Raw genomic sequence first — 23891 nt, 5'->3', positions numbered from 1 at the left:
AGACTCTCTCTCAAGTATTGACATTTCTGCATCTGGGATGGAAGACGACGAAAATTGCCATTCAAAATAAAAATGCCTGTACAAGTTTGGTGAAAGATTTAATTTCTTCATCTATCACAGTGTCACCAGCTCTATGAATACTATAGATCAAGCCTTTGGTGCCAGTAGCACAGAGACTTGGCAGCTGGTAGAGGGTAGAATTTAGCCAGAAGGAATCATAAAGGAGCCAGAAAAAAACAAAGTTGACCCATTCTGAATCTCAAACTCGTGTTCTGGGCAGTTGTCCTGAGTGTTTTCTTTGCCCAAGAAGTCTGGGCTTGCAGCAGTTTAAAAACTGAACTAGTAATGGAGATGTATACACTGATCTTAAAAATGCTACAAGAATTCCAGTAGCAGATAGATTTTATGTAGGACAATAAAAATGTAAGTGCAGTTTCTGTCCTAGCAGGTAATTTGGAAATGATCTGTTCCAAACTTCTATTTTGCAAGTAACTTCCCAAGGTCACACCATCACCCAGGGACAGAACTAGGGCTGGACCTGATGTTCCAAGCCACAGTCCTGCACCCTCTCCATGCTGTGGCTTCTCTGTGTTGGGGTTGGTGTGTTGGTGTGCAAGGTGTTGGGATCTACAGTTTGTTCTCTTGGGCTGTCTCTGTTGCGTGGCACAGTGCATCCTAGATGAGCATCATCTTAATCCCTGCATCTTCTTTGGGTGACATGACTTTATTGATTGGAGGGCTGTGATTGCCTAATCACCAGCAGCTCCAAAAGGCCACAATGAGAGGTACACGCAGCTAGTGGACAAACCTGTGCTTCAATTTGGTTGGCTAATTACTCTGGATCAATGAGTCTGGCAAAGTCTTTATACCCAGGAAATCCTTATATCCAGAAGCTTAAGTTCTTTTTAAGTGCCTCTTCCCTAGTTTTCCCACCGAGGTCAGATCGCTGTCCTGAATCCTCACCACACATTCAGCAGCTTGTTCCTACCTGTAACTTATCCTCTTGCACAAGGATTCTCAATCGGGGTGGGGAGACAGTTAAGGATCACCTTCCTTCACTGAGAATCACCGGTTCAGTCCAGTCCCCCTTATTTTATATATCCGCAACTAGAGACTCTTAGACATTTAGGCTTGTCTACAGGCTCATAGTCACTCATTGAAGAGCAAAAGCCAAATCTCTTATTCTGGACAGGATTAAGTGTGGCAGATCTCCCTGAACCACTGTTCATGCCTCGTTAACATCTGTGATGGTATTGAGCACCTCTGAGCAGCTGCAGTATCTAATAGGGGCAGGGCCAGCCCAGGATTTACTGGAAGAAGGTGTCAAATATAAAGAACAATTGCATGTGAGCGTAACTGCAGGTCTCAGATTGCATGCTAGAGGGCAGCTCTCTTTCATGGGGGTTCCTCAGCCATCTGTATCTTAACTGATTTAGAAGAAAGATTGTGTTCCCCATCTCAAACCAATCACAAACAGAACAATGTAGTTTCTAAAAGAAACTAGTTACAATTCTGACCCTTTCTGGTCTCAGTTAGTCACATTTTCTTTATGCTCTAAGAGCTTATTATTTATGCCTGTAGTTGTGATGTGAGTTATTTCATTTTCTCTCTTGTCAGTGTCTTCCATGTTGGTTATGTGAAGATGGTTTAAACTGTGGGCTTGGGGTGAGGGGGTCCCCAAGCCAAGCTTGGAAGACACTTGTCAAATCTTTATAGAGTATCAGGAAAATATTTGATTTCTTTAAGGCTAATAGACCTGTACATTTAAAAAGAGATTTTGAATAAATTAGTAACATAATTTTATCATCTGAGATGACCTCCATTTATCAGAAAAGAAAATAAGAGTGGCCTTACTCCACTGAAAGGATTAGAAATAAAAGTGGAATATCTTCTCACATAATCTGTGCATTCCGGAGCAGGACACAGAGATTTTCCTGTTTATCAGTCACAGAAGGACAGGAGAGTACCCTTCGTGGGGAAGGCCTCATGCCTTTTAAAGTCATTTGTACCCTAAAACATGCCATTTGCAGTAAAAATTATTCAACGTGGAAGGAATGTGGTTAAGAATACACATTTTTTTTTTTCATGTAGCGGCCAAGGCGCTTTCTTTTTGGAGACATGTGCTTGAGAAAGATGATAATTTTAGAAGTTGGCTCCACAGTTCCTGACCCTGTCCTGACTCTGGCTTCCAGTACTAACATGCAGAAGATGCAAGTGATTGTATACATTAAAAGGGTTTCCATCCAATTCTTAAAGTACATATGATTATGTGTCTATGCACAAAGGCAGTCTTCCGGGGGAGCCCCTACCTTGTGACTGGGTGTGTTATAGACACCTATCTTGTGGCTTGGTGCATTTCATTGATTTTAGGCATGCTTAGGGGAAAGAGTCTTCTTAAACCTCTCTCCTTGTTTCCACATTTCAGGACTCAGTGGGTCTGACACACACACGGTTGAGATGGGTGACAGATGTAGTGATTTAGGTTGATGACAGTGAGTGAGGAAGCCTGGGAGCTGGAGGCTGCAGGAGTAGTATTTTCATGCTATTGCATCAATTGTGGTTTTGAAGATTTTTGGAAATCCAAATGGGAAGAACGTTCACAAATTAAGCATACCTTGACTAGAATGATGACCAGATTGTTAAAATATTACTGCTCTCAATTATTCCTGTTCAATATTTTGGATCGTTCTTTTCTGTAAACCATTTTTGGAAGCCTCCATGTACCAGGATTAAAGGCTGGCCGAGTTCAGGAGGACTGGTATGCCTAACTCTATGACCTTGGGTGGGGTGACTTCCTAACCTTTAGAATCCTGATTGGAAGCTTCCACAATCCAAGCATGTATGTTTCCATAGACCTCTCCCAGCCATTCTGGTGCGCAGCCAGCCTTGATCTGCCCACTGAGCACCATAACTTAAAGGTGCAAAGTCACATAAGCTCCTTCATAATCTCCTCTCTGTGCCAAACTATCAAGGACACACTGGACTCAGACAACAGGGGAGTGGACTCAGCTCAGACACTAGTGTGCAAACTGAGGGTTGTCTGCTTGTCACTTAGGGAGCAAGACACTTAATCTGTTGTACCTACTGCAGTTATTTCCTAGAGTGAGTTCTTACTTTTAGCACATTCTTACTGAGACTCAGGAAGGCTGGTCAAAGGGTATTTCTGTTACTGTAATTTTCTTTTTTAAAAAAATGAGGACAGAGCAGGGGATCCTCAAGGGGCTATGTTCCCAAAGCCTTGGTGGCAGTCTTTGGCTGCTGCCTCCATATCTGCCTAGCTTGGGCACATGCAGCTACCGGCCCACAAGCCCCATCTTCACTGTTAAAGAGACACACAAACAGACTAGTACTTGCATGGAAGGCAAATGTGCTAGAGTGGAAAGACTTGCTTTTCTCTTTCTTTATAGAGTTTTGGTTTTGAAAGTGAGAAAAATCCTGGCTCTACCACATGTTAGCCAGGCAGATTTTTTAACACCTCATTTTTCCCGTTGGTAACGTGGGAATATTAACGCACATATCCACAGCATCTCTGTGGGAATCACATGAGTTCCTGCACATCTAGCAGCAGGTGTGTGGCACATGGTAGGTGTGCTGTTGATGTGCCTTCCTTTTCTTCTACTGGGCATAGGTCCAGTTGAACACAACCCCTTCTCCTAGGCACGCCCACGGTTCATCTTCTGTAATTTTCCATGATACCATTCCCATTCCACCCTGATCACTAAAGGGGCCTTGTCAGTGATTCTGCCTTCCTGTATTTTTTCCTTTTCCCTTACTGGCTTGAGAACACTCCCCTCTGAAGGAACAGGAGACTTGGAACTACTAAGGAGATATGCACTTCCCAGAGCCCAGGAGCGGAGTTTTAATGAGTTCTTTCACTCCAAGAGGGAGACGCTGAGCCATCCTGGGCCTCTTATCCTGCAGTTTGGCATTGCAAGTGCGGAGCTCTCTAAACTGGAGGAATGCGGATTACTGTGTGGAAATGAAAAGACTGTGAACATTTTTCTTCAAGTTGCTGAACTGAAAAGTACAAGTTAGATTATTAATGATCATGGGGAGGTATGAGCTGACAGTCTATTTGTTTTCATTATTAAAACAAGTGTGGTTTTGGATTATGTAGATTTCCTCCCTTTTTTGCTTGGATGGCAAAGAATATTCATTAAGGATATCAGTAAAGACCATGCCAGTGATTGAGCCTCCGGAGCTGTCCCCTGCATGCTGAAAGACAGAAAGGAAAATTTAAGTGGTGGAGAATGAGAATGAGAGATTGATTGGAAGCCAAATTATAAACTCATTTCAACTCTTGGCCTGCAGGCTGTGAAGTAACATTATTTGTTGTCAAGGATGGAAAACAACTCAGATTCGGGTCCAAGTGATTATTCCACTTTGACACTGCTGCCTTCCTGCCAACTGCAGTTCCATTTAGACATAGATTAATTAGTCGGGCAGAGGCGGAAGTGGGCTGACAGAGCAGAAGCCAAAGAAGGCAGCAGGCAGCACAGGCCTCTAGTCGGGGTCCCAGGGACTTGGCCCCAGGCAGTTGGCAACCCACATCAACATTAAGCCGGCAGCGAACTTGGGTAAGAGGAAACAGACTCTAAACTTCTATGGTAATATTCTTTACACATCTGCTGACTTTGTTCATGCCAGTGAGTCAGAGAAAACCTTCAAACTTAAGTCACCAGCAGGTGGTCCCCACACATGGGGGATCAGCAGTGTGCAGACCTGAGTGGCTTATCAGTCTTTCCTTCCGCCTTGTATAAGTCGTGTTGGACTTTTCTTTTTTTAATTCCTGGAAGTGAAATGAAAACAATTGTACAGACACATAGAGAGCACTATTGAATTATAAGGACAGATGGAATATAATCATGAAAACTCTTGGGAAAGAAATCTGCCTTGGTTAATGGAAGACAGCATTATTAACATATTTAACAGGCAGGGTTCAGACTTCTTCCAGAACATTTCTCGCTGATCTTTGATCCAGAGTATTTTGCCTGTATCTTGTTCCCATCCTGCTTTTATTTTAGATGATGCATTTGTTTCCTCCGGTGAAATTCCTCAGAGGCAGGAACAGTGTGGGGCCCACACCATGCCTCCCTGGGTATACAGGGAGCATGGAGAGCCGCAGGCTGGCAGGGGCTGGGGTTCATGCCCTCGGAAGCGGCAGCCGTGGCATCCAGCAGGACACAGCTCACCCACTCCCTGTTCCTAGGGAGGTGTCCCCGCCCGCGCGGCACGCTGTAGCGCGTGCGGCGCCAGCAGTGGCCGGCGTGTCAGTCTCCGCGGCGCGGCGCCCTCCCGGGGGAGCGGCGGCTGCAGGCGCGGGAGATGGCGCTGCGCTGCGGCCGCTGGGCGCGCAGCCTCCGGGGCGGCACCGTGCGCCTGGCAGGCTGCCTGGGAGCCGGCGCTCCTCGCTGCCTCCCTCTGCGAGGCGTGTGGATGCTTTCCTTCCCTCGAGGAAAACTTATATGAGGATTTTCTTTTTTTTTTTTTTTTTTAACATTTCATTCCTTGGATTTTTTTTTTTTTTAAGTGGCGGCGCTGAACGCGGTCCTTGCAGAGGGGGGCAGCACTTTCACTCCGGACCCCTACCTGGGAGCCCGAGCGCGACTCCAGCGCTGTCACAGCACCAGAAGCAGATGTGCGAGTCGGGAGCAGCACGTTGGCGGCTGTGCGCGGCTCTTCCTTGGCAAGGTTAGCTATTTTTGTTGGTTGTTTTTCACGTGAAAATGCTCTGCTTTGACTAACATCATCTTCTGCATGGCTTCCACTTCTTGAAACCTTGATTGTTTTTATTTTAAAACAAATAATTCGAATTGTACTCATTAAAATGGGGGGTGGGGTGGGGAATATCATCCTGCTTTTTGGAGTAATACTTTCAGATGAATTGAGTTTCGTGTACAAAATCCTGTAGTATTTTACCATTTTGTAATTGCACCTGAATTTAAGACATGGAAATTTACAGGGGTTACCTCCTTTTCTTATTTATTTTTTATTTATTTATAGGCTCTTTTGCATTTCAAGGAGAGAAGTCTAAGTGATTTTTACCCAGGGGAGGAATAATGTAGATCCTAACCTTTTCTTATAGTTCCAGGTAAGTGAGTCTATTTAACATAGATGAATTAAAAAGCAAAGCTATGTTTGGTCAGAGTTGTATTCAGCATTCTGGATATGTTTGAAATGTGTTAAATTTCATTTATTTTCAATAACTTGATTAATGGCAAGACATTATTTCAAAATATTTCTTTTTCCAAGTAGCACAATTACTTTACTTTGAATCCTTTAATTCACTTTGTAAAGGATATAATCTACATTTAACTTACCCAACTTTTTTTGTTATTCATCTCAGACTGGCAAGTCAATAACATAGCTAGAAGAGCTACATAATTCTTCTTCTTTTTTTTAAAGTTCACTTAAGCAGAATTTTCCCCCTCCTTTTAGAAGTTGGGACAGAGTATTAAACTTTCTAAAATATTTACCCTACCTACAATCATATGGGTATCATAATTTTGACCATGCTACAAAATAATGATTTAAAGAAAGTCGTTTAGGAAATTGAAGAGTAATCTTTTTTTTTTTTTTTCTAACTTACAATATCTCAGGGGCATACTTGCTAGAACTCTTTGAGAAGAGCCCCCTAATGGGTTATATGGTGAGTTTTTGGCTGAAGACAAATGTAAATTTCTGGAACATTGTTTCAATTCTGCTCTCATAACTAATAATTTTGAGAGTATTTTTTTTTTTTTTGCAATAAGGTATTTTATTGCATCTGGCAGGACTAAACTTAAAAACGAAAACAAAACCAACACCTTTGGGACATCATTAGTGTTGAAATGCAACAGTCTGAATTGGGAAGTTGTATAGATGGTTCTCAACTTTAGCAGCACAATACTTTTTTTTTTCATTTTCTCTAGAAATAATTCAGTAGACATAAAAATGAAAATAGGCAAGCTGTGTTCTGCATACACATACCTACAAAAAGTGTCCTTTGTCTTCCTTCTTCGTTGAACAAATGTCTGTAGAGTTTTTATTCATGGTCCTGTGTGTTTTGCTATCCTGAGAAAGAGAAAAGAGTAGAAGTCAAATCATTTGGTTTGGCATTAATGAAATGCCTTCCACTAAAATGACAGGGTGTGCAATTTTAAGGGGGATGGCTTTTGAGTTACTAATAATAGAGAAAATATAAATAACTGTAACCAAAAGTTAAAATATAAGGAAAAATAGCTGAATAGTTCTTCACAAATTCTTTTCTGAGTAGCAAGTCAACTGACCAAGAGGAATAAGTGATTCAAGGGGCATGTGGAATTGTTTGTTCTCTTCTTGGATCTTGTGAAGTTTAATGTTTTTGAGAATGACTTGGAAGGTGTAAGAGCACAATGTCATTAGAGATCATAATTGTCCAAACCTTGAGATAATATTAGAAAAGAGTCAAAGTAAACTTAGAGAAGCAGCCAAGGGCTGATTGAGGTCTACTTGGGAAAAGGCAAAGCTACAGCATATTTATGGTCTGAAGTTAAGGTTTAGATTAGCAGGACAGGGCAATATTTGGTAGAAGAAAGGCAAGGCTGTACAGCGTAGGCTGAATTTGAGCGATAGTCATAAGGCTGTTGAATCCTAGTACAGAGACAGGAGACATTGCCAGGGAGCCAAAACTCCAGGGCATTGTGAGCTTGGAAAGGGATCCTTTTCCCTGGGACTGCACCTCACTTTTATGGACTCCAGTCTCGAACATTCTTCAGCAGTGTACCTCCCCCAGACCTGCAAGAAATCAAAGTGTAAATTGAAAACCTAGTGAGTGATTGTGTTCTCCCTCTGGTAGACCGATGTACCACACTGGCACGGGTTTGGTAACCATGGAATCCCAAGCAAGAGGAGTTCATTGCTTGATTCAAATATTTGCTAGCACTAGGCCTCAACAGTGTTGCAGTAGGGGTATCTTCCTGTCCTGCACACATACTTTAGAGAAACTGTATCAGCATGGTTGCTACTCAGTGAATTGCTATTCACCTTATTGTTAATCTTCATTCGGCAACTTGTGACAGCTCCTTAATGTGTTTCCTTCTTCTCTCTATCTTGAAAGGTATCCACATTCCCACATCCTTAGTTCCCTTCCTCCTGTCAAGGGAGAGATGTGCTTCTGTCTCAGGACTGTACCTGGTTCCCCGTACTTCTGGTCTCACTTGCTCTGATCTCCCTACCTTATGATCCCTTCCCTTCCTGCTCCTCCCTAACTCACTGAGACTGCATGGAGCTCTGTTGGTCTCCACATTCTTCTTTCTACCTGAAATACTTTCTCCTTACGGCTCCCCACAGAACTTGTCTTTTGAACTCACCTCCATAGCAATCCCCATAGTGAAGCAGGCGTTGCTTCATAGATGCTGCTTAGCCCTGAGACCCTGCCCCTGGCTCCTGAGAAGTGCCAAGTAAAGGAATGAATGGGAAGATGGATGGATGAACAATGGAGAAGTGAATAAAGGGGTGCCTCTCATTTCTGAAGGTGCTGCCTCTTATTATATCCCCCAGCCCCTTCTGGTTTCTTCTGCATGGCTCAGGCCATCACATTGTCACTAGTGTTTGCAGGGTGGCCTTCTGAACACATCCTGGAGCAGCAGGCAGACCTTCTTTTTCATTTTGGTGGTCCAGCTCCTCCCTCCAGTAGCGTCTGGGAAGTAGAGATTTGTTTGTGGACACATAACCTTATAGGTCCTTGCAGTTCTACAAGCTCATGAAACATGACTACCACATAACATAAAATGTAGCTGATCCAATCTTTGGGGGGAACAAAACAGGTGTTATAAGCACATACAGCCATATGCGATTTGACGACGTTTTCATTAACGATGATGGTGGTCCCATAAGATTATATCACCTAGTGACGTCATAGCTTCTCGGTTTGTATAAGTGCAGTCTGTGATATTTGGACAGGAATGATATCACCTAACGATGCATTTCTCAGAAGTTGTCCCTGTCCTAAAGCCACGGCATGCCTATACTAATAGAAAAATATAATGTAGTCTCTTTGGCAAGTTGCTTATATTTGAAAAGCCAAAGAATTAAACAGAGCTGCTTGTTTTTTATGAAGTGGACGTCTTTTGGACATGTTTTCAACTTTTAAGATATTTTCATTTGATGGAATGAGGTGCGACATAAAGTCTGTAAGCTTTTAATGAGTGTCGGCTTTGACCGCCTCAATTCTAATTTATACTCCTGAGCCACGGGTTTGTTTTCTGCAGTGGAGGCGACCCCAGGAGGATCGTGCTGGCACCAGAATGGGTATTTTTCTCTGTGTGCTTTCTGGCAGGTTTTCATTTCTTCGTATTGCTTGATACTTAATTAGGTCTTGTTTCTTGTCTTTCCTAATCGGGTTTAGGGCTCTGCTTATTGAGATACATTTTTCATACTTTTGTCTGAGTAAGTTGAGTTCATTTTTGTCTTCTAGCCTCCGCTTCAGCCTTCCCTATCCAGGGCCTCCCTCTCTCCTTACCCTCACTCAACCTCTCCTTCCTTCCCTGGGACTCAGCTCAGGCTGGGGCTGCAGGGGCCAAGGTGGGCATCTCTCCTGAGCCACACCTGTGCTAGGCTGGTCCCTTGTGCCCCTCTGTTGCCTTATCTTCTCCCGTTGTCTGCAGTTATTTACCTGTAGATAGCCTTTGACCATCATTGTCCCCAAAGGAGACATGGTCTCTGAATTTTTAGCACGAAGCACTTGTCCGTCCATAGTCGAATTCTCTGACAAGTGCTGGATTGAGCTCTTGGTTTCTGAAACCCTCCTCATCACCTGGCAATACCAGCATCCCCATTTTCTGTCCCTGCCTTTCCTCTGCCTCTGCCTCCTTTGTTCTCTTTAACCTTGTGTTTTCTGGGCCACAGTGGAGGTGAGGGATTTGAACCCAGCCAATCTGACACTGGCAAGCCACACCTGCTTAGTTAAATAAAAATTTTGGAAGTAAGTCAAAGAAGGTGGAAGCAACCCCAGAGACCATTTTCAAATGAATGGATCGACACAACAGGTCTATCCATACAGTGGGATATTATTCAACATTAAAAAGCAAGGAAATTCTGATACATGCTACGATGTAGGTGAACCTTGAGGACTTTGTGTTAAGTGAAATAAGCAATCACAAAAGGAAAAATTCTGTGTTTCCACTTACATGTGGGACCTAGAGTGGTCATACTTATGGAGACAAAGTAGCATAGGGTGGGAGAACAAGAGTGGGGAGAATGGTGGATTTGTTGGTTGGATAAAGAATTTCAGTTTAGCAAGATGAAAATGTTCTGGAAATTGGTTGCACAATAGTGAATGTATTTAGGATTACTGAACTGTGGACCGTGAATTTATAATTATTCAGATGGTAAATTTTTTGAACTGTATACTTAAAAATGGCCAAGATGGTAAATTTATGTTTTATATGTTTTACCACAATTAAATATAAAGTCAAAGTGCTTGCTTTTATAAGGATCATTATGTATCCTTTAAAATGAGAAAAAAGTTGAAAAGAATTTCTTTGATTTGGGGACTTTTTATTCTTTGAGCTCCATTTCTCCTTTGCTCAGATATTTTTAAATATCACTTTTTATTTGAAAAACAAATAAATCTGTTTTTAAATTTAAATGCATTATGTATAAAAATAAACTGTATTTATATTGGTAAGATCTTTGGAATTTAATTTTAGACCTTGGTTATACCTTTTCTTATTGTTGCCTATTTTGGCAGTTAAAACCTGATTCAGAATTACTCATTTCCTAACTGTTTTTTTTTTCCTCCAAAAAAGATAATAGGATCTTATTGCTCATCCAGAAATACTTGTATGACACTTTAAAAATTACTTTCATGATTAAGAGCAGAAATCTTTGTTCTGTCACAAGCCGAGGGCCTGGCAAACTCCCGAGTTTGATTGGATTGCTCATGGAAGCCATCAACTGTCGTCTTTTTTGTTTTTCTCCCCCCTCATTACCCTCATAGACCTCTCTGATGGAAAACCATGACTCTAAAAGTGTACAACCCTCTAATGTGTGAAAGAGTGCAGTTTCAAAATGTTCAGCTGACTTTTTAGGTTCTCTTTCTACTCAAAGGTTCTGACCCACAGTGTGTTGTCTTTCTGAAAAATTTACAATGAAACTGGAATTGGACTAGGCAGGGACAGGTGAGCTGGGAGCCAAAAGAAGGTCCTGAGGGAGGAAGGTCTGGGCTGAGCATGCGGTGAACAGAGTGGGAGGGCGGGCAGAGGAAACGTACCTGCTGCAAATGTACTGCTGGTTTATAAAAATGTTACTTAGGTTTATAAACATTTTTACTAACACAATCATGTTGGCAAGCCTCCCTGAGAAAAATTAAACTCATCTCTTCTACTGGGCAAATATCTAATCCAAGCTGATACTTTATATTTTTTTCTGAATTTCTTTAAAAATATTCAGTAATCAGAAATAGGACTTAATGTTTACACCTAAATGTTTCAATATAGTGCTACATATTTTCAATTCAGCAAACATATCAAGGCTTACAAGTGTTAAATGCACCATGTGGTTGCCATGTTCTAGTTACTGGATTAGAACCCAGGCTCAAGTGAAGGTCTCAGTCATCCACAGACAAGTGAGAAAAATAGGGTGTTGTTTTCAAAGAGCTGATGTTCCCTTTCAAAGAATAACTTGTACCTTAAGGTTCTGGCTTTTTTTCTTATTTATTGAAATTTAAAATTTCTTTTAGGATGGTTTGTTAATTACATTAATGATTGCTTTAAATTATATTTCTTGGCAAAATAAAATGTCATTTAGCATTCTTGGTTGCAAGAAACAAAAATCAACTAGTCTAACTTATGCAGAAAAGGAATTATTAGAAGTATTTTCCACAGAATTGATGGGAAAGCTGGAAAATTAAAATCTCAGATAGAATAAAAATTTGCAGCCAGGGATATTGGAATCATCAAATGTGTTTTCTAACTTTAGAAAACATGTGAATAGCCAACCATGTCTCAATGTACAGGTTATATGCCAAGGAGTAGAGGCCTTGATGGGTGGAGAAAAAAATTAAGTAAAAATTAAATGCCATCACATGATTTATAACATTTGATTTTTATGATGACTTTTTTTTTTTTTAGGAAGGCAAATTAAAACTCTTACCTATAGCTTTGGAAAATTCACATCTGTCCCAATTTAGTTACATTAAAATGAGGAGTATATCTAGGTATAGATTTGCTAGGTTAATGTGGGCCTTTTGGTTATTTTTATGTTATATGGTCATTTACCTTTTTTTCCCCTAAAGTCCTTGTTGTGTGTTTCAGTCTCAGTGTTTTTGTTCATCTCATCATAATTTGACTCAAGGCATGTTAACTAATTTTTTGAGTACTTAGATTTGGTATCAGATTGCTATGGTTTGGATGGCTTTGTCCACCAGAGTTTCATGTGTTGGAAGCTCTGTCTTTGATGTGGAGATGTTTGGAGGCGATGGAACCTTTAAGAGGTGGGACCTAAGGGGAGGCTTTTAGGTCATTGGGGGCGTGTCTTGGGAAGGAACTAAAGTGATCCTTCTTGGACTCCTTGATTAGTTCTTGGTTGGCCATGCTCTGGCCCCTTTGGCTTCCTGTGAGGCAGTATGATCTCTCCCTCTTGCATGTGCTCCTGCCTGGTGCCATCCTCCATGAGATCCTCACCAGATCTGAACTGATGCTGGCACCATCCCTTGAAATTCTAGAACTCTGGACTAAGTAAACCTGTGCCTACAAGTACTTTGGCTCAGGTGTTTGTCTATAGCAGCTGAGATTGATATACAGATTATGCATCTTAGGTGTTCCCCAACCTCTTCAATGCTTGACACCTTGACCATGGTCCTTGAAACTGTCAATTTTTTGGCTTATTTATATAATGTGATAATAAGCTCCTTTAGCAGTTCTCCTCCTACTTCTCTGGCTATTCTGTGTAGTCTCCTTTATAGATGTTCTCTAGTGCTTCAAGACTGTTCTCATCTATTTCATCTACATAGTTTCTTTTAGTCAAAGTAGTGAACTCTGATGCCTTAAGTGCTTACTGTACCCCCAGCTCACACTACTTCTCTGAACTGTGGACTCTGGGTCACGTTTACCACGTGTCCCTGACTCATTACATCTCTGCCTGGTTTCTTACTTTCCTTCCCACCTAGATCTACAAGCCAGAAGTCCAGATGTGTCCTCAACATCCATTTTTACTTTCATTCACCATGCTTACCTAGCCTGTTGCCAAGTGCTGTCTTCTACTTCCATTTGTGTCTTCTGCTTTGCTACCATCTCTGGTTGGTTCAGGCCCTAACATCACTTTGCACTTGGACTCTACAGTGCTCTCCTGAACTCAATCTTCCTGCAGTCACCTTCCTCCACCCCACCATCACAATGGCCTTTAAAGACTGCATCTGTGCTCATCCACTCCTTGGTCAGAATCTCCTCCAGGGTGACCTTGAAGGCTACTCATCCTCCCACTTCCCTACTCTGCTGTTCAGCGATATGAAATCTACACAGTTCCCTAACACTGCTCCCCTCTCCCTTTAGCTGATGGCTTTGCTGTGACCTCTTCCTGGGTTGTCTTTTCCAGCCTATTGGCTTAGACCAGTTGCTACTTATTCTCAAAGACAGGCTTTGGAAGCCCTTCTTCCTGAACCCTTTCCCTGGGCTGACTTTCTGGGCTAATTTGCCCCTTTTGTGGCACTTAGCAGTGATGCTGTGGCCTTTTGGTTTTCTTGCTTTTCTTTCCCATCTGCTGGGATTTCTCAGTGTACTGGCTCCCGTTGGGTACAGCCATTTACATCCTCAGTGCCTATCATGATGTCTGGCACACAGTAGGTACTCAACAAATGTTCAGTAAGTAGGTGATAAGGGTGTGGGTAGGGAGCAGAACCTCCTTCTGATAAGGGAGGTGGCGAAATGCTTGGAGCCTTCAGTCCACTTGAGCTGTCAGTCCACAGTGTCTGTTCTTCTTACCTCTTTGGCTTCAGGTCTGCCTTCCCTCTCAAGGGAAGGCTCTCATTTTTTTCCCCCAAATAAATCATGGGAGAAACTGGAGATAAAAATGTACACGAATGAATGAAAACAATTCACGTTGAGAGAGTAAAAAGTGCATCAGAAAAAAAAAAGAAGTAACTCTTGGTTATCCTGTTGGTTACACTTCTAGTTCCCTTATCAAATTGTTTCATGTCGGTTTGGGGAACAGAAACAGAAATCCATAGATACCAGTGAGTCTGCACTGTCAGTGTCTTCATGAGATGTACCCATGCAGTTTCCTCCCTTGGTGGCAGACCATGCTGTCATCTAGGAATTTCTACTTTAGTTTAGGGGCACGTGTGGTGCCTACAGCCCTTTTCCCCTCTAGTTGTTGGGCATCTTGGTGGTGTGGTTATGGCAGAGCTCTCCCAGCCGAGAGGCATTGGCTTGACAAAGGCTCTAGAAACCTCAGCCATACCCCTATCGGTTCTGTGAGCCAGCTCATGTTATCAACCCCTTGCCCTTCAGTTTCTCCCACTGGAAAAGGAAGTGGAAGTTACCTTTTAAAGTTGTAAGGATTGAAATGAATGATTATGAAGTACCTGGCACGTAGTAGGTATTCAGTAAGTCATTATCAATACAATACATACAACATGAGAAACACTCTTGCACTTCTCTAAAGTGGAAAAAATATATATATTTGATAACTCCTTCCTCCCTTTTCCTTTACCAGGGTACATAATTGAAAACTGCAATTGCTTCTTAGTGGGTTAATTGATTAAACAACAAACCATGGTTTGGATATCAACCATGAGCAGATCTTGTTCTAGATGCTGGAGATTCAGGCAGGGATGACACAATCCTTTTCTTCAAGGAGCAGCCTGGAGGGAGAAACAGGGAAGAAACTGACATCTTGGGCACAAGGTGGAGAACAGGCATGAGGAAGAGGGACTTGGGAGCAGGAAGAGGGGCTTCTGGCCCCTCCTGGAGGGAAGGAGTACAGGAACCAGCCCCCAGAGTGATGCTTGAGCCAAAGTCTAGAAGGGTGTGGAGTAATTAGGGAGGCTGATGGGAGGAGCCGCAGACACCCTTTGATGCCAGGCGTCCTTTTTCTCTGGGGTGAGTCTCTAGCTCATTTGATTTAAGATGAAAACTATTCTCCTTATTCATACCCTGTAGAGAAATCTGCAGCCTCCTTTAAAAGAACAAACCATTGTCCTTAAAGTATGGCTCTGGGGGCTGGAGGTTCCCAGCACCGGAAGGGTCAGCTGGGAGGTGCAGCCCACAGTGTGGTCTTTGGATCAACCTGCAGAAGGACACTGGCGTAACAGTCAGGGTCCCCAAGCTCTACTCCACACCTGCAGAACAGAATCTCTGGGGAAGCTCTATGTTGTGGTCAGCTCCCACAGGAGTGCCACACAGTGATGCCAACATGTCACTCCCAGGTGGCACACCTCTGCAGTCAGGGCTCCTTTTAGCTTCTTTGTTTCTTGCTTGACATCCTCAGTCCTCTTTGCTATGTGTCCTGTACTGTAGCACCTGCCACAGGCGGAGGCCTAAGGTTCCTTCACACAGTGAATTTGTAGTGAACTTCCTGTCACCAGACCTTGTATTTCTGACACATACCTTCTTGATCTGTGGTGCAAATATCCAGTTTACTTAAGCACTTGGCTTCTTGCATCTGTATAGGATTTTATTTTTTTGATTTTTTTTTTTTGGAAATATTGTCAAAGTATTAGAAAGTTGCAAAAAATAAGAATAGTGCAAAGAACACTCATACACCCTTGACCCAGATTGACCTATTGTTAATGTTTTGCAATATTTGTTTTTTATTTATGCTCGTTCTTTCTCCCTTTGACTCTTTCTCTCTAAAATATGTGTGTGTGTGTATATATATGCATATATATGCGTACATACACTATACACACATACAAAAATATATATCATAATATTTTTTCTGAACTATTTGAGAACAGGTTCATACATCATAAATTTAGTGTGTATTTCTTAAACATGAAGATATTCTCATGTACTAACAACAGTGCAGATATCAACATCAGTAAATTTAGCATCTATTTAATTTTACCTTATATATTCTTGTATATATTCTTGTCTTATAAATTTATTTCATAATGACCTTTATAGCATTTTCCCTCCAGCACAGAATGAGATACTGTATTTAGTTACTATGTCTCTTTATTCCTTTGATCTGAACATTTTCATAGCCTTTCTTTATCTTTCATGAAAAAGATGTGTTTGAAGAATATAAGCTTCTATTCTTTTAAAAAGTATCCCTGGGGGCTGGGTTGTGGATCAGTGGTAGAGGGCTCGTCTAGCATGGGTGAGGCACTGGGTTTGATCCTCAGCACCACACAAAAATAAATAAGTAAAAATAAAGGCATTGTGTCCACCTACAACTTAAAAAAAAAAAAGGATCCTTTGGCTGGGGTTGTGGCTCAGTGGTAGAGTGCTTGCCTCACCTATGTGAGGCTCTGGGTTTGATTCTCAGCACGACATATAAATAAATGAATAAAATAAAGGTCCATCAACAACTAAAAAATGTATTTTTTAGAATACAACAGACACTAGTATGGCAATATGTAAATCAATGGATGTGTAACTGATGTGATTCTGCAATCTGTATACGGGGTAAAAATGGGAGTTCATAACCCACTTGAATCAAAGTATGAAATATGATATATCAATAACTATATAATGTTTTGCACAACCAACAATAAAAATTAAAAAAAAAGAATCAATGCATAAAAATAAATATGGTTTATTATCAAATGCTACTTGGAAGTAAAAATGGCAAAAATTCCATTCAAATAAAACTCACATTTAAATCTCAAAAAAAAAAAAGAATCTTTTATTTTGGGTTGGAGGAGTAATTTTCTTGATTGGATGCAGGTTATACATTTCTGGCATGAAGTCTGCCTGAGTGGGGATGGATGTGTGCTTATCAGAGTATCACCTCTAGAGCACCTGGTGTCCATCTGTCCCTCGTTATGGTGACACAAAGTGATGTTTGATTTCTTCACTGTTATTATTTTTTTCCTTAAACTAATAAGAAGTTGCTTTTATTCTTCTCCCTTCCTTTTTGATACCTGTCAGTCAATTATATAGCCCACTGTGCAATTAGCCTTCTTAAAGTGTCTTCTGTATAGCTGGAAAGTCAGCTCAGAGGGAGTCTGCCACCTAATCTTACTCTGTGATGAGAGCTTCAGGTAGACAAATTGAAGATGCATGAATAAGCGACTAACAGGGAGCGAAAGTAGCCATCACTGATGTTTTCCAGAACGCTATGTTTTGTATCCTGGTGATTAATTCTGAAGAGCCCACCCTTTGAAGTTCATAATGAAAACATGCAATCTAGTGTCTGAATATGTACCCCTAGCTTTTAAGCAGTGTTTAGTGTACACGCCAGTTGTTCTTCTTCCACCCTTGAGTCCCCCCGAAACAAAAGTAGCAGCAGACCTTCCTGGTGGGGTGCAGCTCACCTGGTGGTCCTGACCCTTCTGCTGGTTGCAGGGTCTGCAGCTGTTGCTGCCGCTGTGACTCCACGAGGGTGAGTCTAGGAAGGGGTCTCTTTTTTTCCAAATGTCAGCTCTTTCAAAAAGAAACCTTCCTATTATTTTGCTTTGTTTTGGAGACTGACCAAGAGATGTAGGTCAGAGGTTCTTCAGTGTTTTTAGTTCATGGTGCCATTAGCATCTCATTAATTTTTTTGTAGCACTCCCTCGACCCAAGGAAACAGCTAACAGTTTTTAAAATTAAGTAGTTAGGTTTGGCAGCTTGATTATTTCTGTCCTAACAACTTCATAGCTATTTGAAAAAAAATAATAATACTATAAAGTGAAAGGAAAACAATAGTTTTACCTCATTCTTTGTAACCACAGTAGTTGAGTAATGATATGTCTGCATCTCTTGGGCTCAGCACAGCCTTGCAAACCTTGAAGTCAAATTGGACCCCACCACCCCATTTTGTGTCACGATTAATTGCCTTTTATTACAGCAACTGCTGAAAAAGCAGTTTTGCAAAGCTGTGATACATCAGGAGAAATGTTGCACCATCTAATGAGGGAAGTGTGAACTCCTTTGACCTAGTATTTTGCAGCAGATGTCCATTTCAAATTTGTTTGACAATTTGAAATGTCCTGGAACACCCTTTAGGTACCACAGGGTTCTTCAGTGCATAGTTTGAGAACTATTGATTTAGGCAAAAGAATCTTTCTGGGCATGTTTTAGCATCTTTCTGTTGTCTTCAGTCACACAAATATGTATCTTAGGGGCAGGTTGGGGTCAAATGACTGTAGGAGATATAATAACACTACCACAAAGGGGCAGGCAGCCGAAGTAACCAATAGTATTATCTATTGCAGAGATAAGAGGATGATTTTTGACCTAACCAGCAGAAGGTAAAAAGTCCTTTCACATATGCTGTGTGTCAGCTAGAGAGGCCTGACTAGTGTCTTTTAATACAGTATTTCATCCTGTTTACCAGGGAAGAAAAGAATTGCCATTGAACTACATTGTTTATGTGTTGACTTTCTTACTTAACCTTTTTGATTTGGTTCGCCTGTTATTTTCTCCACAAGCTGCCTATTTTTTCTAGATTAATGATTTGTTTATAAAATATTTTAGCATGATCCACCTCAGGCTTTGGAAGAATGCTATAAATCTTGTGAAAACTAGGATTGTAATCAGGTTTCCTTCTCTTTGTAACAAGACACAATAGCTGTGCAAAATAGCTAGATCCTAGCAGAAATTAGATCTGGTTGACATGATAATTTTAATTTTATTGATTTGAGTTTCAGCTACAAAAAAAAAAAAAAAAAAAAACTTTCCTAAAAGGAATAAGGATAGTTGAAAATTTTGGTAGCTGTAGAGTGATAACTAGGAGCTACAGTCTGCACTCAGTGGAATGTCCTCAGCGAGGATCTTGGTGGATTGCTTTTCCACCTCAGGCACTCGTAAGCCTGAGCAAATGAACAGCAAACAGGTTGCATAGCACCCAGGCAATCCTTGAAAGCACGGAATGGCAGAATGTCCAGAAAAGGCCCCAAACGGAGTGTCAGCAGATCCTGGCTCTCAAGGTCACCATGACCCTGGGCTAGGCTGATCCCGTGACACGCAGGATGTCCAGCATTCCTGGCCCACTCAGTTGTTCCACCAACCAGAATGTCCTCCTTCCGCCGTGTGTTCCCAGAGCCCTCTAACTCTGTCGATTGGGCGAGACTCTAATTCAGTCCTTGTTTAATAAAAGAGGAAAATGAAGCTCAGAAATGTAAAGTGATCATCTAAGGCCACATGGACAAGTACTGCTGGGACCCAAGTTCCCTGCCCACCTCTCTGGAACTCATGTCACAGGACTGCTAACGTGCTTTGAGGTTTAGCAGCTCATTATTCTTGTGATCTTAGGGATAGAGGAGTTCAAATAGTGATGAAGCCCCACAAGAAAACTGAAATGACAAGTGTCAGGTATGTGGATTCCCAGGCCTAGAATGACGTTTCATGAGGGCAGGGATTTTATCTCTGTTCATTGCTTTATTTCCAACTCCTTGTGCACTTCCTGGTGTCTCAGAAACGTTCAGCATGTTTGTCAACCGAGTGCCTGGGCACGCTTTAACCCATGCGTAATTTTATAGGAAACATTCACATTTACGCAATCAGTGTTCTTTTAAGACATAAATTACTAATGGGTTGGATGTGAGGTGTCCTCCAGAAGCTCACGTGTGAGACAATGCAATGCAAGGTTTAGAGGAGAAATGATTGGATGGGGAGAGTCTTACCCCAATCAGTGAATTAATCCTCTGATGGGATTAACTGGGTGGGAACTGGAGGCAGGTGGGGTGTGGCTGGAGGAGGTGGGCATTGGGGGTGTGGCTTTGAAGTATATATTCTGTGTCTGGCAATTGGAGATCTTTCTCTCTCTGCTTGCTGATCATCATGTGAGCTGCTTCCCTCTGCCACACTCTTGGGCCATGATGTTCAGCCTCACCTCAAGCCCCAAGGAAGAGAGCTTGCTGTCTGTGGATTGAGACCTCTGAAACTGTGAGCCCCAAATAAATTTTCTCTCCTCTACAATTGAGCTGATTACATCATTTAGTCACAGCAGCCGAAAAGCTGACTTAAAACGATTACTGAAATCTAAGTTTGCTTACATGAACTTTTATTTTATTAGTTCATAAGAACCAAATAATAATCTATGGAAATATTAACGTCTGCGATGAGTTCCCATTAGATAGAATATGGTATGAGAGTATTACTATGTTATTAGTAGTTTTGTCGTCATTAATCGAATAACCTGCCCAAGGCATTTTTGATATTGTTAGATATTTGTGATGCTGGTCCCAAAGGGAGTACAAATATAAAGCCCCTCATAGCTAGAAGCTTATCACATGGTTGACTGTTTTAAAATCTGACTTCCCAAAGTGGGGAGGGATGGGGGGAAATATGGGACATAGTATGAGCTCAGGGTCCCTTGAACACTCTGTTGGAATACCGGGCCATGAATGCCCTTACCATTCACTAGTACAGCAATGGGCATACAGAGCTTCTGTGACATCATCTTTACATAAGGAGGTACCTGTGGGGGTTCAGTACTGCTGTCTGCCACTTTATTCCAAGAAATTGACTCATGTGTACACAGTTTCATCTTCACCAACAACTCGGTTGTTGTTACTTACTCCTTGTTTGTAGGAGGGCTGTGTTAGGAAAGTGCAGAGTTGTCTGGGGTAACTTTAACTTTCCAAGTGGGGAGATGTGGAAAGTGGGTCCTCATTACCTGACTCCAATCTAGTCCACAGGGGAAGTTGGTTTTCAACAATTGCTCTTCCTTGGACTCCAGCAGTGAGGAGTCAGGAAAACACGTGGGGCAAGAACGCATCATGCTTTTATGATGATTTTTACCATGCTGTCCTTCCAGGAAACTAGAGATGGTGAATGAAGGACAATTATATTAGACCACATCTCCTAAAGTGTGTTCCAGACATAACTGGTGCTATAAGATGTTTTCCAGGAGACTTTTCTGATCAAATAAGTTTGGAAAATGTTGTATAATGAATTCCCTTCTTGTGGCAAGTGGCCTGGGTAGGGTGTGGGAGTTCTAAAGTAAGGATACATGTTCTCTTTAACCTTGGGGTTCCCAGATTTCATCTCCACATGGTCCTTTTCCAACATGACGTTCCTCGGCTTTCTTAAGAACAGCGTTCCACCCACTAGCCTTTGAGAAGCTGCCCACAGTGCCTTTTGGGAAAACCTGATTGCCCAGTTGATCTGTACTTTGCTAAGCCAGTGGACTAAGCCTGTGTTTCCCTCCCTTTCATTGGGATCTGTCAACAGCTACAGATGCCCAGACTCCTCCCCAGAGTCTCTGTTCTGTATGGCCAGGGTGATGCCAGTTACCTACATCTTGGAAAAGCACCGCAGGTGCCCATATATGTTCTAGAGGCTGAGAATCTCTGTATCTGAAGAGGCTTCTAAGCTCTCTTTCTTTTCTATATGGCTACCATTTTGCCTGTTTCCTAGGGGATTTGTTTCGTGTTGAAAGAAACTAAGGTCCTCTGCTCCCTGGGCCCCATCCTGCTCTTTCCAGCCTGGGTTTTCACACTATCCCTGGCAGGTCTGGACTTGGCAGGCTGCTGGCAGGTGTAAAGAAGTGGTCAGGAGGGAGACCACTGCTGAGGGGCTCCTCCAAGCAGGCCACCCTGGACTGGACTCAGCTTTGTGGACACAACTCATGACTTGGAACGTTGGAGACTGGCAGGCCATTCTCTTGGAGAAGTGGGCTTTGCTGTGGGTTCTTCTCATCTTCCATCCCATGGCCTAACACCCCCTAGAATCTCTGCTCCTTGGTGTCATGTGGTGAGAAGCCAGGCGGACCGTAGCTCAGTGTGATTGGCAGCCTTTCTAGTGCCACTTAGGGAACTAACACAGGTATGGGGAAGTGGTGTGGCCCAGCCGTAGGTTTTTTTTAACCCAGTGAGGACACAGGTAGAAACAGAGGACAATGACACCAAGTCAGAATCATCAGCCATGTTGCAAGTGTTCTATCATCGCTTTTGGAAAACGCTCAGAATGAAATGTTTCATAAGGGACTGGAGAATCAAGCATGTGCTCAGGGGCCCAAGAGGTGCTTTGATGAGAGTCGTCCTGCTTTGCCTTCTGCAGTCACAGTGGCTCACTGGCTGCTGTAGTTTGAATGATCCCCAACAGTGAATGTGTTGAGAACTTAGCCCCCAAAGTCAGGTCAAGGGTTTTTAAAGGTGAAGCCTCTGGGAGGTTAACAGAATTAGATGAGGTCATGGGGTGGGGCCCCTATGATGGTATTGGTAGCTTTATAAGAACACACACACACACACACACACACACCTACTCTGTCTTGTCAGTAATGCCCTTTGTCATGTTATGATGCAGCAAGAAGGCCCTAGACGCTGAGCAGATGCTGGCACCATGTTCTTGGACTTCTCAGCCTATAGAACCATGGGCCAAATACTTCTGTTCTTAATAAATTACCTGGTCTCAGATATTTTTGTTAGAACAACAGAAAATGGGCTAAGGTTGTGTCCTTGCCGCAGCAGTATGCCAGTAGTTACTAGAGTGTGAGCTCAGTAGGAAAGCAGTCCTCTTCCTGCTTGTGCTGATTTGCATTCTTCTTTTGCATTCACTTTCTCTGAAGTGCTTTGCCTTCACACGGGCCAGAAGAAAAGCCAAGGAAGCTCATTTCTGTAGAGTAGCCCAAGAACTGTGTGATCCAGTTTACCTGTACAATTTCCTCCTTTGTTCTCTTCAACAGTCCTGGAAAGTGTACGTCTCATGAATTCCTTAAATAAAGATGAGCGGTGGAGCCTTAGGGAGATAAGTGATAAGTCCACCTGAAGTCCCCACCTCCCTGTCCTGCTGTCTACAGTTGGTGTCATGTCAGTATCGCTATCAGTCTTGCTTCAGAAGATCTCCTTTGTAGTTAATCTAGATAATAAACTCATAATCTGGTAGAAATTTAAAAAAATAAAGAAATGCCTAAAACCAGTGTCTTAAGACTTATTATTTATTGCTGCTTTCTGTCAGCAGTCATTATAGGATACACTCTGAAAGCAAAAAGTCACACTGGGGGCTAAGTCAAAGTATCCATACATTTATTTCCAACAAGAATACTTCAGTTACACTTCTTTTGAATTTTTGAATAGGCAGTGAATGGTGTTCACTAGCAGTGTGTCTTATGTCTAGAATTTAGTGGTGTTAACTAGAATTTTTTATAATGGCATAAACAGTTCTCTGGAGGACATAGAATATCACTGTGTGATCTAGCTAACATTAGTAAAATAAATATTAATCCAAGGGTAATACTGGCCTAAGCTTTCTCTCTCTCTCTCTCTTTTTTTTTTTTTTAAAGAGAGAGAGAGAATTTGTTAATATTTATTTTTTAGTTTTCGGTGGACACAACATTTTTATTTTATTTTATGTGGTGCTGAAGATCGAACCCAGCGCCCTGCGCATGCCAGGTGAGCGCGCTACCGCTTGAGCCACATCCCCAGCCCCTAAGCTTTCTCTTAATTCAGATTCCAAGCTAAGCCTTACTCTGTCAAAAGAAAATAAAAGGTACTGTAGTTTAGCTCAGTTTGACATTCAAATAGGAAAATCACCACAGACTTGCAAAAGTGCCCTATGAGTAATATTAACTGGCTTCATAACCTAATTGCAAAATACCAAATAACTTTGCTTGGGAGGCACATGACTCTTAAGCGACCAGCTTTAGACATTACAAGACTTCTCAAATGTTAGTTCTGGAAGGCGATCATTTAATTTGATTCATGTTCTACAGATTAAAAAAAAAAACAAAAAACTAAACAGGCAAGTGATCTTTCACAATTCACAAGGCTAGTGGATGGCAGACATGGCTTCTTCTCTTTGGTCACTGTAGATAGTATTGCTTTTAGTTGGAGTAGTTTT

The 23891-nt window shown here is 41.9% G+C and overlaps 1 protein-coding gene across 3 annotated transcripts in view; it reads left to right on the top strand.

The window, feature by feature from the left end:
• Positions 1 to 23891, top strand: part of Csgalnact1 (chondroitin sulfate N-acetylgalactosaminyltransferase 1) — a 318906-nt gene that overhangs the window by 139962 nt on the left and 155053 nt on the right. For 2 of the 3 annotated variants that reach the window (XM_058580407.1, XM_046447651.2), the window contains exons 2-3: positions 5531 to 5691; positions 6004 to 6091. The gene's annotated coding sequence lies outside the window, so the exon portion shown is untranslated. Of the gene's footprint in view, positions 1 to 4061; positions 4578 to 5530; positions 5692 to 6003; positions 6092 to 23891 lie in introns of those variants that run through there. The other variant, XM_046447652.2, reaches the window with a different exon arrangement.

This window comes from Marmota monax, unplaced genomic scaffold (assembly GCF_021218885.2).
Source record: "Marmota monax isolate L192 unplaced genomic scaffold, Marmota_monax_Labrador192_F-V1.1 WCK01_AAM20220418_F8-fsc00040, whole genome shotgun sequence".
Taxonomy (NCBI): domain Eukaryota; kingdom Metazoa; phylum Chordata; class Mammalia; order Rodentia; family Sciuridae; genus Marmota; species Marmota monax.
This window is presented reverse-complemented; position numbering and strand designations above follow the sequence as displayed.